Below are 15,279 nucleotides of genomic sequence, written 5' to 3'. Positions count from 1 at the left end.
AGGAACTGTCCATGGAAGAAAAATGAATGGTACCCAGCTGCATGATTTCAGGCTGCATTTTTATTATAGGCTTCTAGTATAAATCACTAGAACAAAGCCTGTATGAGCTGCCTGAATGTCAGACAAAAATAGTGTCACAGAACACTGTTAGGTAATTTTTTAAACTACTATATATTTATATCAACAAAAGACCCCTAAGCTTTTGTACTCCTGGGCATCCTTGGTAATGTGTTTATATTTTTTTTTCCACACATTCCCCACCTCACTTTCTAGCATGACAGACTTTCTGGTGCAGTAGCGAACCAACTTCATTTTAAACAGTTCTATGTTCTGAGTACAGCACTATCCCCTCTGACAAGGGCTCGCTGTTACTGTGTGCATCTCTCATCCCAAGCACATATTTTTAGGGGAAAACAAACCAGCCTAAGGCAACGGGGAAATGGGAGAAAAGCCCTTTCCAAACACAATACTGAAGGTTTCTTCTTCAGGAACAAATCTCTGGGGGAGATGAGCATGCTGCCTAGAGATGTTCCCTTATCAGGAAACAAGCAGAGAGTGGCAGAGAAACACAGCTGGGTCAGAGAGATGCTCTGCAGGCCTTGGAGAGTCACCTGGAGAAAAGGCCAGATGATGTTCTTTTAGGTTCCCCCAAGGCTTGGGTGGAGGGCAAAACAAAACCTCAGTTTCCTCATGGGTCTCCCACCATAGCTGGCTAAACCTTTCACTTCTCTTGTATTGCTTTTTGTTTCCCCATAAGAGGAAGGAGATGGCATCATCATTTCCATACAAAGGTGAAGGGAATGATTCAGGATAAATTCTTTTTGGAAAATGATAACTTTTAAAGGCAATGGGCAAGTAGATGATCAAGACGGTGGAGTAGGAGGATCCTGAGCTCATCTCCTCCCACAGACACACCAAGGCTGCAACTACATACAGAGCAACCCTCTCTGAGAATGACCTGAAGGCTAGCAGAACATTCTTCCACAGCTAAAGATATAAACAAAAAGCTACACTGAGAATGGTTGGAGGGGCAGAGATGTGATCTTGTTGAGACACCCACCCCCAAATGTGGGGACCCACGAGTAGGAGGAACATCACAGCTGTAGAGATCCTCCTTGAGGAGTGAGGGGTTCAAGATCGACATCAGACATCCCCTGCCCTGGGGCACTGCACTGGGAAGATGAGCCCCCATGATGTCTGGTTGTGAGAATCAGTAGAGCTTAACTCCAGGAGCTTTGAGAATGAGTGTGGCTTACCTCCAAAAGAGCCATAGGTATGGGAAACCAAGACTCTTCTCTTAAAGGGCCTATGCACAAGCTGACTTGCTTGGGGACTGGGTACAGAGGCAGAAGATGGAAAAGTACCTGGTCATATGTGAAGGAGCTTCACTGATGAGTTTTAGGACTTTTGCAAGAGACAGGAATCTGTAGGAATTTTCTCCAGGAACAGAAGCACTGGCCAGCACCATCTTGCTTGCCCTCCTTCTACCTAGCTGGCCCACTGCTGGCCAGAGCCAGTTCTGACACTCTCTAGCTACCTTGCCAGCACTGTTCACCCTGTCCCTGTGTTCCTCTGTGGACCTGGCAGCCTTGACAGGTGTCCCTCCATAATGCTCCCACTATGCCATGCCCAGTAGGCAGACTCTGCCAGGACCAGCAAATCCCCAAAGTGGCTCCCACTCCGCCACAACTGGCATGTGGCTCAGCCAAGACTGGTGCTCCCTCCAAAACTGCTCTAACCAGCCACACCCACAGGCAGCCTCATCCAGGAACAGTGTCCCCACAAAGTAGCTCTCACCCCACCACACCTGGCAAGTGGCCTCAGCTGGGACCGGGGCCCCTCCAAAGTGGCTCTTGAGCTGGGGAGCACCTCTGCCCCCAGCATGCCCGTGATAGTTGGGTCTTGCAGCCAGCCATAACTAGGACTAGACTGCCCCAGAGCATGCTTGCAGTAGCCTCAGCTGGACATCTCAGCTGTGTTGGGGGCCAGCCCCACCCACCAGGGAGTCCACAGCAGTCACATCCCAGCTAAAACAGAAGGGCGCATACAGCCCACACAGGGGCCACTCCTGGAGGTCCTGGTTCTGGTGACCAGGGGAGGGCTGTGCTTCTGGGTCCTACAGGATGCCTTCTACATTAGATCACTCCTTCAAGACCAGGAGATGTAGCCGATCTCCTTAATGCTCAGAAACAAACGAAGAGACAGGAGAATATGTTCCAAATGAAAGAACAAAATAAAAACCTCAGAAAAAAAACTGAACAAAATGACAATAAGCAATCCACCTAATAAAGAGTTTTTAAGTAAAGGTCATAAAGATGCTCACCAAACTTGGGAGAAGAGTAGATGACTACAGTAAAAACTACAACAAAGAGAAAGAAAATATAAAAAAGAACCAATCAGAGCTGAAGAATACAATAACTGAAATGAAAAATACATGAGAGAGAATCAAGAGCAGATTAGAGAATGCAGAAGAACAGATCAGCGATCTGGAGACAGGACAGTAGAAATCACCCATGCTGAACCATAAAAAGAAAAAAAAAAGGATTTTAAAAAATGAGAATCGTTTAAGGGACCTACAGGACGACATCAAGTGGACTAACACTTGCAATACAGGGGTCCCTTCTGGGGACAGAGAGAAAGGGGCAGAATCTTGTTTAAAGAAATAATAGCTGAAAACTCCCTTCACTCAGGGAAGAAACAGATATCCAGGTCTGGGAGGCACAGAGAAAGGACCCCAAAGAGATCCTCATAATAATTAAAAGACACATAATTAAAATGTTAAAAATTAAAGATAAGGAGACAATCTCAAAAGCAGCAAGAGAAAAGCAACTCATTATGTACAAGGGAGCCCCCATAAAGCTATCAGCTGACTTTTCCACAGAAACTTTGCAGGTCATAAGAGAGTGGCAGGATACTTTGAAGTGCTGAAAGGAAAAACCCTACAACCTAAAATATTCTACCTGGCAAGGTTTTTTTCATTCACAACTGAAGGAGATAAAAGAGTTTCCCAGACAAACAAAAAGTTAAAGGAGTTCATGACAACTAAGCTAGTCTTACAAGAAATTTTATAGGGAATTCTTTAAATAAAAAAGAAAAGGAAGTAAGAAAATTATGAAAGCAAAATATCTGGTAAAAGCAAACACATAGTAAAGGTGGTGGATCAGCCTCTTATAAAGCTGCACAAAGGTGAAAAGATAAAAGTAGTAAAATCAACTGTATCTACAATAATTACTCAAGGAATACACACACAAAAAAGATGTAAAATACAAAGACAAGGACATAAAACATGGCAGAGAGAGAGTAAAAATGTAGCGTTTTCAGCATGTATTTGAATTAAGTGACCATCAACTAAAAATAGACTGCTAATGCATAGATTGTTATATATGAACCTCATAATAACCACAAATCAAAAACCTGTAATAGATACACAAAAAATAAAGAGGAAGGAATCCAAACATAACACTAAAGAAAGTCATTACAAAGGGAGAAAGCAAGAGAAGAAGAAAGGAACAAAGAGAACCACAAAAACAAATAGGAAACAATTAACATAATGGCAATAAGTACATACCTACCCATAATTACTTTAAATGTAAATGGACTAAATACTCCAACCAAAAGACAAAGGATAACTGAATGAATTAAAAAGCCAAGACTCATTTATATGTTGCCTACAAGAGACTCACTTCAGACCTAAAGAAACATACAGACTGAAAATGAAGGGATGGAAAAAGATATTCCATACAAATGAAAACAGAAAAAAGCTGGGATAGTAATACTTATACCAGACAAAATAGACTTGAAAACAAAGACTGTAAGAAGAGACAAAGAAGGGCATTGCATAATGATAAGTGGGTCAATCCAACAAGAGAATGTAACAATTGTAAATATATATGCACCCAGCATAGAAGTGCCTACATATAAGGCAAACATTAACAGACAAAGGGAACAACTGACAGTAATACAGAAATAGCAGGGGACTTTAACAACCCACTTATATCAATGGGTAGATCATCCAGGCAGAAAATCCATGAGGAAACAGTGGCCTTAAACAATACATTAGATCAGATGGACTTACCAGATACACACAGAACATTCCATCCACAAACAGAATACACATTCTTTTCAGTGCATGTGGAACATTCTCTAGGTTAGATTACATTAAGCCAAAAAACAAATCTCAATAAATTTAAGAAGACTGAAATTATATCAACCATCTTTTCCAACAATTACAGTATGAAACTAGAAATCAATTTCAAGAAAAAAAAAGACTGGAAAAAATGCAAACATGTGAAGGCTAAACAACATGCTACTAAACAACCAATGGGTCAATGAAGAAATTAAAAAGGAAAAAAAACAAAAATCTTCAGACAAATGAAAATGGGATTACAACATTCCAAAATTTATGAAAAGTAGCACAAGCAAAAGTTCTAAGAGGGATGCTTATAGTAATACAGGCCTACTTCAAGAAACCAGAAAAATCTCAAATGAACAATCTAACCATACACCTCATGGAACTAGAAAAGAACCAAGCCCAACGTTAGCAGAAGGAAGGAAATAATAAAGATCATAATGGAAACAGAAGCAATAGAGACTAAAAATAAAATAGCAGAAAACTTCAATAAACTAAAAGCTGGTTCTTTGAAAAGATAAAAAAAAAATTAATAAACCTTTAGTGAAACTTATCCAGAAAAGAAAAAAAAAGACTCAAATAAAATCAGAAATGAAAGAGAGGTTACAATTTATAACACAGAAATACAAAGGATTATAACAGACTACTACAATTATATGCCTACAAATTAAACAACCTATAGTAAATGGATAAATTCCTAGAAACATACAACCTTCTAAGACTGAATCAGGAAGAAACAGAACATCTGAACAGACCAATTATAAATAATGATATTGAATCAGCAATCAAAAAACTCCCAACAAACAAAGTCCAGGACCAGAGGGCTTCATGGGTGAACTCTACCGAACATTTAAAGAAGAGTTAACACCTATCCTTTTCAAACTATTCCAAAAAGTTGAAAAGGAATGCTTCCAAACTCATTTTAAGAGTCCAGCATTACCTCAGTACTAAAACCAGACAAAGACACTACCAAAAAAAAAAAAAAAGATTAAAAGACAATATCCTTCCTAACATAGATTCAAAAATTCTCAACAAAATGTTAGCAAACCAAATTCAATGATATAGTTAATGGTCATACACGACAATGAAATGGGATTTATTCCAAGGATATAAGGATGGTTTAATATCTACAAAAATAATCAACGTGATATACCACATTAACAAAATGAAGGACAATAATCATATGATCATTTCAAAAAAACAGCAAAAGTATTTGATGGCCTTTGGAGCCCAGTGCCACCACCATGTCTTCTGGGGCCAGTGTGAATGCCCTGCAGCGCCTGGTAGAGCAGCTCAAGCTGGAGGCCGGTGTGGAGAGGATCCAGGTCTCACAGGCGGCTGTAAAGCTTCAACAGTACTGCCTGCAGAATGCCTGCAAGGATGCCTTGCTGGTAGGTGTTCCAGCTGGAAGCAATCCCTTCCGGGAGCCCAGATCCTGTGCTTTATTCTAAAGGCTGTAAGGAAGAAGTTCACTGAGGAATGCTTTTAAGCATAAAGTGATGAATAACTAGCTGCCCCAAGTCTCAAGAAAACACTTTCCTCCAGACAAATGACTCTTAGATATTTCAGACCTTTCCTTGGCCTGGTCCTATAACCAAAATTCTATAGAAATTGATGAGTTTCTACTCAGATAAGGAAACTGGGTGAGAGGGAAGACTTTAGATAATAATGGCCAGACTCTTTTGGTAAAGTGCTTTTATATTAAACAAAAATGTTACCACCAAATACACCTCTTTCATAAGTGAATTACTGGTGTTTCTATACCTGGAATATTGTTTGTTTTATTTACTGGATGTTTACACTTTGGGAAGGCAAACATTTTTGTTTGTTAAAAAATTGAGTATTTGTAATTTGTTGTTCCTAAATTTTTATACCATAACAAAACTTGTTCTTTTCTCCTGAATTTACAGTTTCTAAATGAAGACAAGCAAGTGTAAAACTGGGGGAAGAATAGGCTTTATTAATCAAATGATGTCTTGATTTTTCTAAATGAGAAGATTGTTTTATTTGTAACACTAAACATGGGAGCTATTTCTTAGCAAACTTGTTTGGAAAGATTCATGTTGTGCTGTGTATTAGACTGCCCCATCTTGTGTATGAAGCAGATTTGGTCTTCGTCTTCCTAAGTTCCTCTACTTTATGGTTGTGGTTGTACTTAAAAAAAAAAAAAAAAAAAAAAAACCTACATTATTTCATGTCTTTAAAAAAATGTTTCAATGTATTCCTCAGAACATTGCAAATGATTAAAAACAAAATAATGTAAAATACTACAACCTAAATAAATTCTTAATGTCACAAGTGTTTAAAAAAAAGTATCTGACAAAATTCAACATCCATTTATGATAAAAACTCACAACAAAATGGGTATAGAGGGAATGTACTTCAACATAATAAAGGCTATATAGGACAAACCCACAGCTAACATCATAGTCAATAGTGAAAAGCTAAAAGCTTTTCCCCTAAGATCAGGAACAAAACAAGAATGCCCGCTCTTGCCCACTTTTATTCAACACAGTACTAGAAGTCCTAGTCATAGCAACTGGACAAGAAAAGAAATAAAGGCATCCAAATTGGTAAGGAAGAGGTAAAACTGTCACTATTTGTAGATGACAGGATACTATATATAGGAGACCCTAAAGACTCCACCAAAAAACTATTAGAAAACAAATTCAGTTGCAGGATACTAAATTAATATAGAGAAACTGGTTGTGTTTTTATAATAATGAAATACCAGAAAGAAAATATAAGAAAACTATCCCATTTACAATTGCATCAAAACAAACAAACAAAACATATCTAGGAATAAATGTACCCAAAGAGGTGAAAGATCTGTACTCTGAAGCTATTAAGACACTGATGAAAGATGTTGAAGATGACACAAATAAATGGAAAGATACACCATGCTCATGGGCTGGGAGTTAATATTGTTAAAATGTCCATACTACCCAAAGCAATCTACAGATTCAATGCAATCCCTATCAAAATATCAACAGCATTTTTCACACACCTAGGACAAATAATCCTAATATTCGTATGGAACCCCACAAAGGACTCCAAATAGCCAAAGCAATCTTGAGAAAGAATAAAGCTGGAGGTATCATGCTCCCAGATTTCAAACTACACTTCAAAATTGCAGTAATCTAAACAATATAGTATTGGCATAAAAACAGATTACTGGAACAGAATAGAGGGCCCAGAAATAAACCTATGCTTATATGGTCAATTAATCCATGACAAAGGAGACAGTTATATACAATGGGGGAAAAGACAGTCTCTACAATAAATGGTGATGGGAAAACAGGACAACCTCATGGAAAAGGATGAAACTGGACCACGTGTACACCCTATACGAAAAGAAACTCAAATGGATTAAAGACCTAAATGTTAAGACCTGAAACCATAAAACTCTTAAAAGAAAATATAAATAGTAAATTCCTGGACATTGGTCTTAGCTGTATATATATTTGGATCTGTCTCCTCAGGAGCATGGGACTACATCAAACTAAAAAGCTTTTGTGTTGTGAAGGTAATCATCAACAAATGGAAAGGTAAGCTACTGAACGGGAGAAGATTTCCAAATGATATATCTGATAAAGGGTTAATATCTAAAATATATAAAGAATTCATACAACATCAAAAAACCCACAAACAATCCAATTAAAAAACAGGTAGAGGACCTGAATAGACATTTTTCCAAAGAAGATATACAGATGACCAACAGGCACAAGAAAAGATGCTCAACGTCACTAATCTTATGGGAAATTTAAATCATAACCATAATAAGATACTACCTCACACCTATCAGGATGGCCAATATGAAAAAAGCCAAGAAAAAGCAAGCATTGGTGAGGATGGGGAGAAAAGAGAACACTCGTGCACTGTTGGTGGGAATATAAGATGGTACAGCCACTATGGGAAACAGTATGGAGATTCCTCAAAAAATTAAAAATAAAACTACCATACCATCCAACAATTCCACTTCTGAGTATTTATCTGAAGAAAAGGAAAATATGAATTTGAAAAGATACATACACCTCTATGTTCACTGTAGCATTGTTTACGATAGCCAAGATAGGGAAGCAATGTAACTGTCCACCAACTGATGAATGGATAAAGAAGTGGTGTATATATACCCAAAAGAAAATTACTCAGTCATAAAAAAAGAATGAAATTTTACCATTTCATGGATAGACCTAGAAGGTATTATGGTAGGTAAAGACAGAGAAAGACAAATACAGTATGATTTCACTTACATGTGGAATCTAAAAAACAAAACAAATGAATAAACAAAACAAAGAGTCGTAGATACAGAGAACAAAATGGTTGCGGGAGGGGGGGATGGGTGAAATAGACAAAGGGGATTAAGAGACAAAAACTTTCAGTTTTAAAATGAATTAAGTCATGAGAGGTAAAGTACAGCATAGGGTATATAGTCAATAATATTGTAATAATTTTGTATGGTGACAGATGGTAATTATACTTATCGTGGCGATCATTTCATAACGTTTAGAAACATCAAATCACTCTTGTACACCTGAAACTAATAATATATATCATCTATACTTCAATTAAAAAAATAAGGCAATGTGTGAGAATGTGCATTCTTGCACAACTAAGGGGAAATTTTGAAAGAGCTCAATCACTTGATCTGTGTCTGTGACAGAGACAGACAATATGAGCTTGGATGTGCACAGATCTTAGTCTTAACTGGTATAAAGAACTGCAATCAGACAGCAGAGATATCTTGGTGGCAAAAGAAAGGAAGCCAGAAAGAGGTACAAAGATGCCTTTCCTGCCCCATTCTGAGTCACTCACATTCACAGCCTTGGGCGCAGCCCTAGCTCCATGGTTACAACCTCTATTCCTTCCTATAAGGTTTCTATCTTAGTAAAGTCTCAGCCCAGACTTTGTGTTAAAACAAAACACAAAAGTTTTCTGTAAGAATTAATCACAAGTTTACTCTCAGGCAGGCTTGAGGGACAAATTCACTAACTCTGTGGTCTAGGAGGCCCCAAGCTAAGAGATAAACATGAAAAATGGCTTAGACCTGGAGGACCTGGCAAATGCCAATGTAAAAAGCTCTTTGGAGACACTGGCTCTCAATCCAGCCACAAGATTCCCATTAATAATAAAGCCCTGTCAAACACGACTTCATAATCCAAAGTTACAAAATACACAAGAAGATCACTAAGCCAGAATCAGCAGACACACCAAAAGCAGAACAAGACAGCCCAAGAACTTCAGGTAACGGAATTACTGAACACAGACTATAAAATAAATAGATTTAAAATTACTAAAAAAATAAAGAACTGAACACATAAAAAGGGAATCAGATACTTTCAAAAAGACAAGAGACATTTAAAACAGAAAAACAGAATTTCTATAAATGGAAGATACTCTCAGTGAAATAAAAAAAAGCTCAATGGTTATGTTAAAGAGCTGAGTAGACATAACAGAGAATTTGTGAACCAGGAGAAAGTGTAGAGAAAATTTTCCTGGATGAAACATACAGCAAAAATCCTAAAAGAATGTGCCATAATAATCACTATTTGCATAGCGATATGTAAAGCTGAGAACTGCCCACAGTTAGGGCTGCTCTCTTAATGGTAGGTCTGGAGAAAGTCAGGCTAATTAGGTTAGGTTTCCTTTTATCCATTTCTTCTTCTGAATCGGCACTCTTTTCCTCTTCTCTCTCTCCCCAGATCTCTCACCTAGTGGCTGCTGTAATAAACAGTGCATATAATCAGTGTCAGTGCTGAATAGTCAATGCCTCTGTGTGTGTCTATCAGCATGTGGACACAAATCTATAAACATTACATCTGTCAATAGTATTATGTTTTGAAATATACCCATACCTGCAAAATAACAGCACCTACTCGCAACTCCAGTTATGGTGGGATACAGACTGGAAGCTAAGCATGAGTTCTAATCTGATTGGGACACTGAGCAACTGTGTGACTGTGGGCAAGTCACGACAGCATAGTTCTCTCGTCTATAAATTAAAAGGACTAAATTGAGTAATTTCCAGGATCTCTGCCTACTCCTTTCTCATACTGTTTATAACTTTAAGAAGCTAACAAACTTCATACCACTCATGTAGTTTATATTGTAGGACAGGTTTCTGTGTGGAACCTTGTTATTTACATTAACAAGTGATAACCGGGCTTTCTGGGCTAGAGCAGATCGGAAGTAAGGATTGAGAAGTGGAAAATGAACAAAAAGGGGTTCCTTGAGTTAAATATACTGACAGTAGCTTAAAAAAGGTGAGGGGTAAATGACTGTAATAACAAGAAAAAAGCCTGTTATAGGAAGCCTAAGAAGAATGGCTATTTTTAGCCATTTACTGTAGGGCCAGATAGCTTCACACATCTCAACAGCCCTTGAAGGCTCCATTATGTGACAACACTGAGCAATAACTGATGTTGCTGATAACCTTGAATAATCAAGAAAAAGTTGGCTTATATGTTCAATATACCCTATGTGAAAGTGGGAAAGTATAAAATGCATTTTAGAAAGATTCCCCTCTTGATCTCGGGGGTCTGAGTTTGAGCCCCACGCTGGGTGTAGAGATTACCAAAAAAAAAAAAAAAAAAAAAACTTTAAGGGGTGCCTGGGTGGTGCAGTCAGTAAAGCATCCAAATCTTGGTTTTGGCTCAGGTTGTGATCTCAGATATGTGAGGCTGAGCCCTGCTGTTTAGCATGGAGTCTGCTTAGGACTCTCTCTCCCTCCCACATGCACACTCATGCTCTCTCTTAAATAAATAAATCTTAGAAAGATTCCCATAAAGAGGTTAAAAAAATATCAAAAGGGTTTTAGACACCTAGAACAATCTTTCATATGGACTCTTCATGTATGTGCATTTAAGTATATGCAATTATATAGAGAAGTATTTATTAAGGGTGTTATATACATGTTGTATGCAAAGTCCTGTCAAGTGGCCCAAGAAAAATCCATGAGCTAGTTTTCAGACTTATAATCAAACCCCAAAATCCCTATAAACAGGGCACCTGGGTGGCTTAGTCAGTAAAGCATCTGCCTTCAGCTCATGATCCCAGGGTCCTGGGATCAAGCCCTAAGTTGGGCTCCCTGCTCAGCCAGGAGTCTGCTTCTCCTTCCCCCTGCTCTTGCACTCTTGCTCTCTCTCTCTCTCTCCCCCTCTCAAATAAATAAAATCTTTAAAAAAGCCCTATAAACAATATACATAAAAAAATGGTCAACTGTATGAAACAAATATATACTGATACAAAGTAGAAGTGTTACTAATAATACAGGCAGATTTCATGCGGGGAATACTGCAGGCAAGACTGCTACAGACGCGAGGGAGGTGGGAACTGTCGGTAAGAGGGAGGCTTTCGAGAATCCGTGGGAAGCTGGGGAATGATCCATGACAGGGAAAGAGTCAAATGTTTCCCATGTGAGGGGGGGTGAGGTCATACTGCCTACTGACCATGTATGTCTGTCCATTATCATCATGAGTCATCTGAGTTCACGGGAGACAGCCAGTTGGTGACATCAGAAGGCAAGCCTGGGCCATCAGAAGAGTTTAAGAGCTGAGAGGGAAGCTCTCCACATTTGTGCGTATGAGCTCACAGTCACACCGCTTTCATAGGGACAAAGGTCACAGGGCGAAGCTCCTCACCCCTGGAACACCCTACTTTACAAAGGAATGAAGGAAAACCATCAAAGTGACTTGGAGAGTGACTGGCAAGATTAAAGTCTGAGAATACAATGTAATTATAAATTCTACAGATTACATTAAAGCAAACCACTGAGATGGAAAAAAATTTTAATAGAAAAATGTCACATTCTGTCTTCGTAGTCAGATAACTAAACATCATCTAGTGTGAACTTACAGAGAGGTAAATGTGGATCTGATTATAAATGTATGCATTTAAACACTTCCCTAATGCTGTGTTCTTGAATTTTTATTTTGCTTAGAAGTTTTCAGTTACAAACAACTTTTATAATTACATTTAGAATTAAGAGTTAGGAAAGCACTTCAGCCTAATGCTCTCTAGAACTAGTCAAGTATTTCTAAATCTATTAGGTCCTTCAAAACAAAAGTTATTACCAGTATCTGCTATGTTCAGAGAACTAGGATATTGACAGCTAACTTTATTTATTTATTTATTTATTTAAGATCTTATTTATTTATTTGACAGAAGGAGACACAGTGAGAGAGACACAAGCAGGCGGAGTGGGAGAGGGAGAAGCAGGCTTCTCGCCGAGCAGGGAGCCCGTTGTGGGGCTTGATCCCCAAATCCTGGGATCATGACCTGAGCCAAGGGCAGATGCTTAACAACTGAGCCACCCAGGAGCCCCAGACAGCTAACTTTAAATAAATACGTCATAAGAAACTTAAAAATTAAGTTAATCTCAAAGCATTTTACAAAACATTCACCTTACCATTTCTTTAAGGGGCAAGATCCCTTATGGTACAATTGGCATACATGTTTAAATATGAATCTCTAGTATAAAGCATGGTCTCTCCATTGTTTGTTAGTTTCCAGAGGGCAGGCATCACATCAGATTCACATCATATTTTTCCGCCTCTTCATTCCCCTTCTTCTTGCTACTAACAATAATACAGTTAACCCTTGAACAACACAGGTTTGTACTGTGCAGGTCCACTTATACATGGATTTTTTATATATATATATATATATATACAGTAGAATATTATAGATGTATTTTCTTTTCCTTATAATTTTTTAATGTTTTCTTTTCTAGAAGCTTTATTATAAAAGTGCACTGTATAATACATATAACCTACAAAATATGTGTTAATTGATTATGTTATCAGTATGGCTTCTGGTCAACAGTGGGCTATTGTAGGGCGCCTGGGTGGCTCAGTTGGTGAAGCATCTGCCTTCGGTTCAGGTCATGATCCCAGGGTCTTGGAATCTAGCCCACACTGGGCTCCCTGCTCAGCAGGGAGTCTGCTTCTCTCCCTCTCCCTCTGCCCCTCTCCCCTGCTTGTGCTCTCTCTCTCTCCCAAATAAATAAACAAATAAGTAAAATCTTAAAAAAACAAAACAAAACAGTGGGTTATTAGACACATTTCTGGGGAGTCAAAATTATACGTGGATTTTCGACTGTGTGCCTCTAACCCCTATGTTGTTCAAAGGTCAACTGTACGTACTCTTGTGCATAAAAGAAAGTTTTGTAGAATGTGGTAAACAATGTTCCAGTTTTCATTCCATAGCTGCCAGAGTCAATTCCAAACATCTCTGATATTGTAAAACCTCAAATGCTTTTTTAGACAGGCCAATCGCAAGAAAAGAGGATAAGAGAAAAGAGCTGTTATGGCCCTTTCCCCAGTTCTGGAAACAATAGACATTCATAGCGACTAGGGGGTTCTGTGTTATGGACAGATAAGAGCTTTCAAACAAGCAAAACAAGAGCAGAGTCACTACTTTCTAATTAACCTAATTGTGGTACAGCCTGATTATCAGAAGTAGTTATCTACCGGCCATAGCTGAGCAACCTACCAGCTGGCGTCAGCAGAGGTAACAATGTCCTCCTTGCTTTCTCCTGCACAGGGACTGACAGCAGGAGGGGACAAGCGTTTCAAATAATGAGAGTGAGTGTGTGTATGTGTGTGTCACCAAGCAGGTTTGCACCTGCATAAATTTCACACAAACTTGATGAAATCTCACCATTACTGGAAACATGAGCAAATTATGAAACAAAGAGATGTGTAAATTTGACATATTATCAAGCAAATATGTTTTCTTTCCTATTTTTCGTCCCATGTCATATCTCATGTACAAAGTATTGTAAGTAGAGAAATTAGAATGACACTGATAAATTGGAAATAAATTCTAAGCAGGTAACCTAAGATTCTGTCTAAATTCTATAGGCATCATTTATTACAATTATTTAATTATAATTATGTAACAAATTAAGGAAGATTCCGTACCAGAGTGAGAGGTTCTACTAGGTCAAAGTAATGAGTGAGGCTGAATCCCTGTTAAAAAAGAAAGAATGCTGTCCTTAGTTTAGCTGTAATCCTCCTATAAGCAAGAAAATGGGCTGAATGACCTTTTCAGTCTGAAGATTTATGATGGAATTTCATATAATTCTAAAACTAAAGGTAAAATGAGAAGATAAAATGCCTGTGGTCCCAAGAAACATTCAGAAGGGTCATCAATCAGAATGGGGGTGGGGGGGTTGTAACCACAGGTCAAAACAGCAGCCTACGTGATACACAGCCGGGGGTAAAGACACACTGGGGGTGGGAGGGAGAAGGGGGTAAGAACAAGCACTCTATCTATATACACAGTTATATAAACGTATAAATTTATAAACACACACACACACAGCCAAGCTCAAAAGCGAGAAAGGAAATCTGGGTCCTGTGGCAGTAGAGGAACTCAAACCCATGTATCACCCAAGGGTAACCATAAGAGATGGGATGGCAAAGGGGTTACGAGTACGAACCTGGAAGCCAGACTGCTGGGTCTGTATCCAGCTCCTCTACTTACTTTCCAACTGGAATGACGACGAGAACTTCTCGATACAGTCAATACGAGATTAAAATAAGTCAACACTGGAGCACCCAAGTGGCTCAGTTGGTTGAGAGTCTGCCTTCCGCTCAGGTCATGATCCCCGGCTCCTGGGATTGAGCCCCATATCGGGCTCCCTGCTCAGTGGGGAGTCTGCTTCTCCCTCTTCCCTCTTTTCCCACTGGTGTTCTCTCTCTCTCTCTCTCGTGCTCCCTCTCCCTCTCTCTCTCAAATAAATAAATAAAATCTTAAAAAAAAATAAATAAGTCAACACATATGAAGAAAGCACCTAGAACAGTGCCTGCCACAGAGCAAGCACTCAGTAAATGTGACTTGATTTTACCACTATCATTATTGTTAACCAGGCTGAGAGGACACCAGACGTTGGCAATATAAAGCCTCCCAGGAACAAAAGTCAAGGCTGTGAGACAACTGTGGCAGGGAACTGGGAACCACAAAATCCTGGTCATCAAAAACTCTTCTGCCATCAGCCGGAGGAGTTGATAGGGAGGAGGCCACCCGCCTCAAGCCAAAGGTGAAAAGAGAAATTTTTCTTGAGAAAAATTTTGAGAAATCAGAGCCCCCAGCCCTGTACCTGACTTGGGTGTGGGGCTTGAATGTTGGCACCATTCAAGCTGAGT

General features: G+C 38.9%; 1 protein-coding gene and 1 pseudogene across 2 annotated transcripts in view; one reads left to right on the top strand and one right to left on the bottom strand.

Annotated features, from left to right (window-relative positions):
- GATB (glutamyl-tRNA amidotransferase subunit B) overlaps positions 1-15,279 on the bottom strand; it is a 94,027-nt gene that overhangs the window by 67,975 nt on the left and 10,773 nt on the right. The gene's annotated exons all lie outside the window — the stretch shown is intronic.
- Positions 5,374-5,580, top strand: LOC148164853 (guanine nucleotide-binding protein G(I)/G(S)/G(O) subunit gamma-10 pseudogene; annotated as a pseudogene).

The sequence above is a fragment of the Eumetopias jubatus genome, unplaced genomic scaffold, assembly GCF_037043125.1.
Source record: "Eumetopias jubatus isolate StellerSeaLion01/CBP00866 unplaced genomic scaffold, mEumJub1_p1.0 scaffold_2, whole genome shotgun sequence".
NCBI lineage: Eukaryota > Metazoa > Chordata > Mammalia > Carnivora > Otariidae > Eumetopias > Eumetopias jubatus.
The sequence above is the reverse complement of the archived record's forward strand: the minus strand, read 5'-3'. Positions and strand labels throughout refer to the sequence as shown.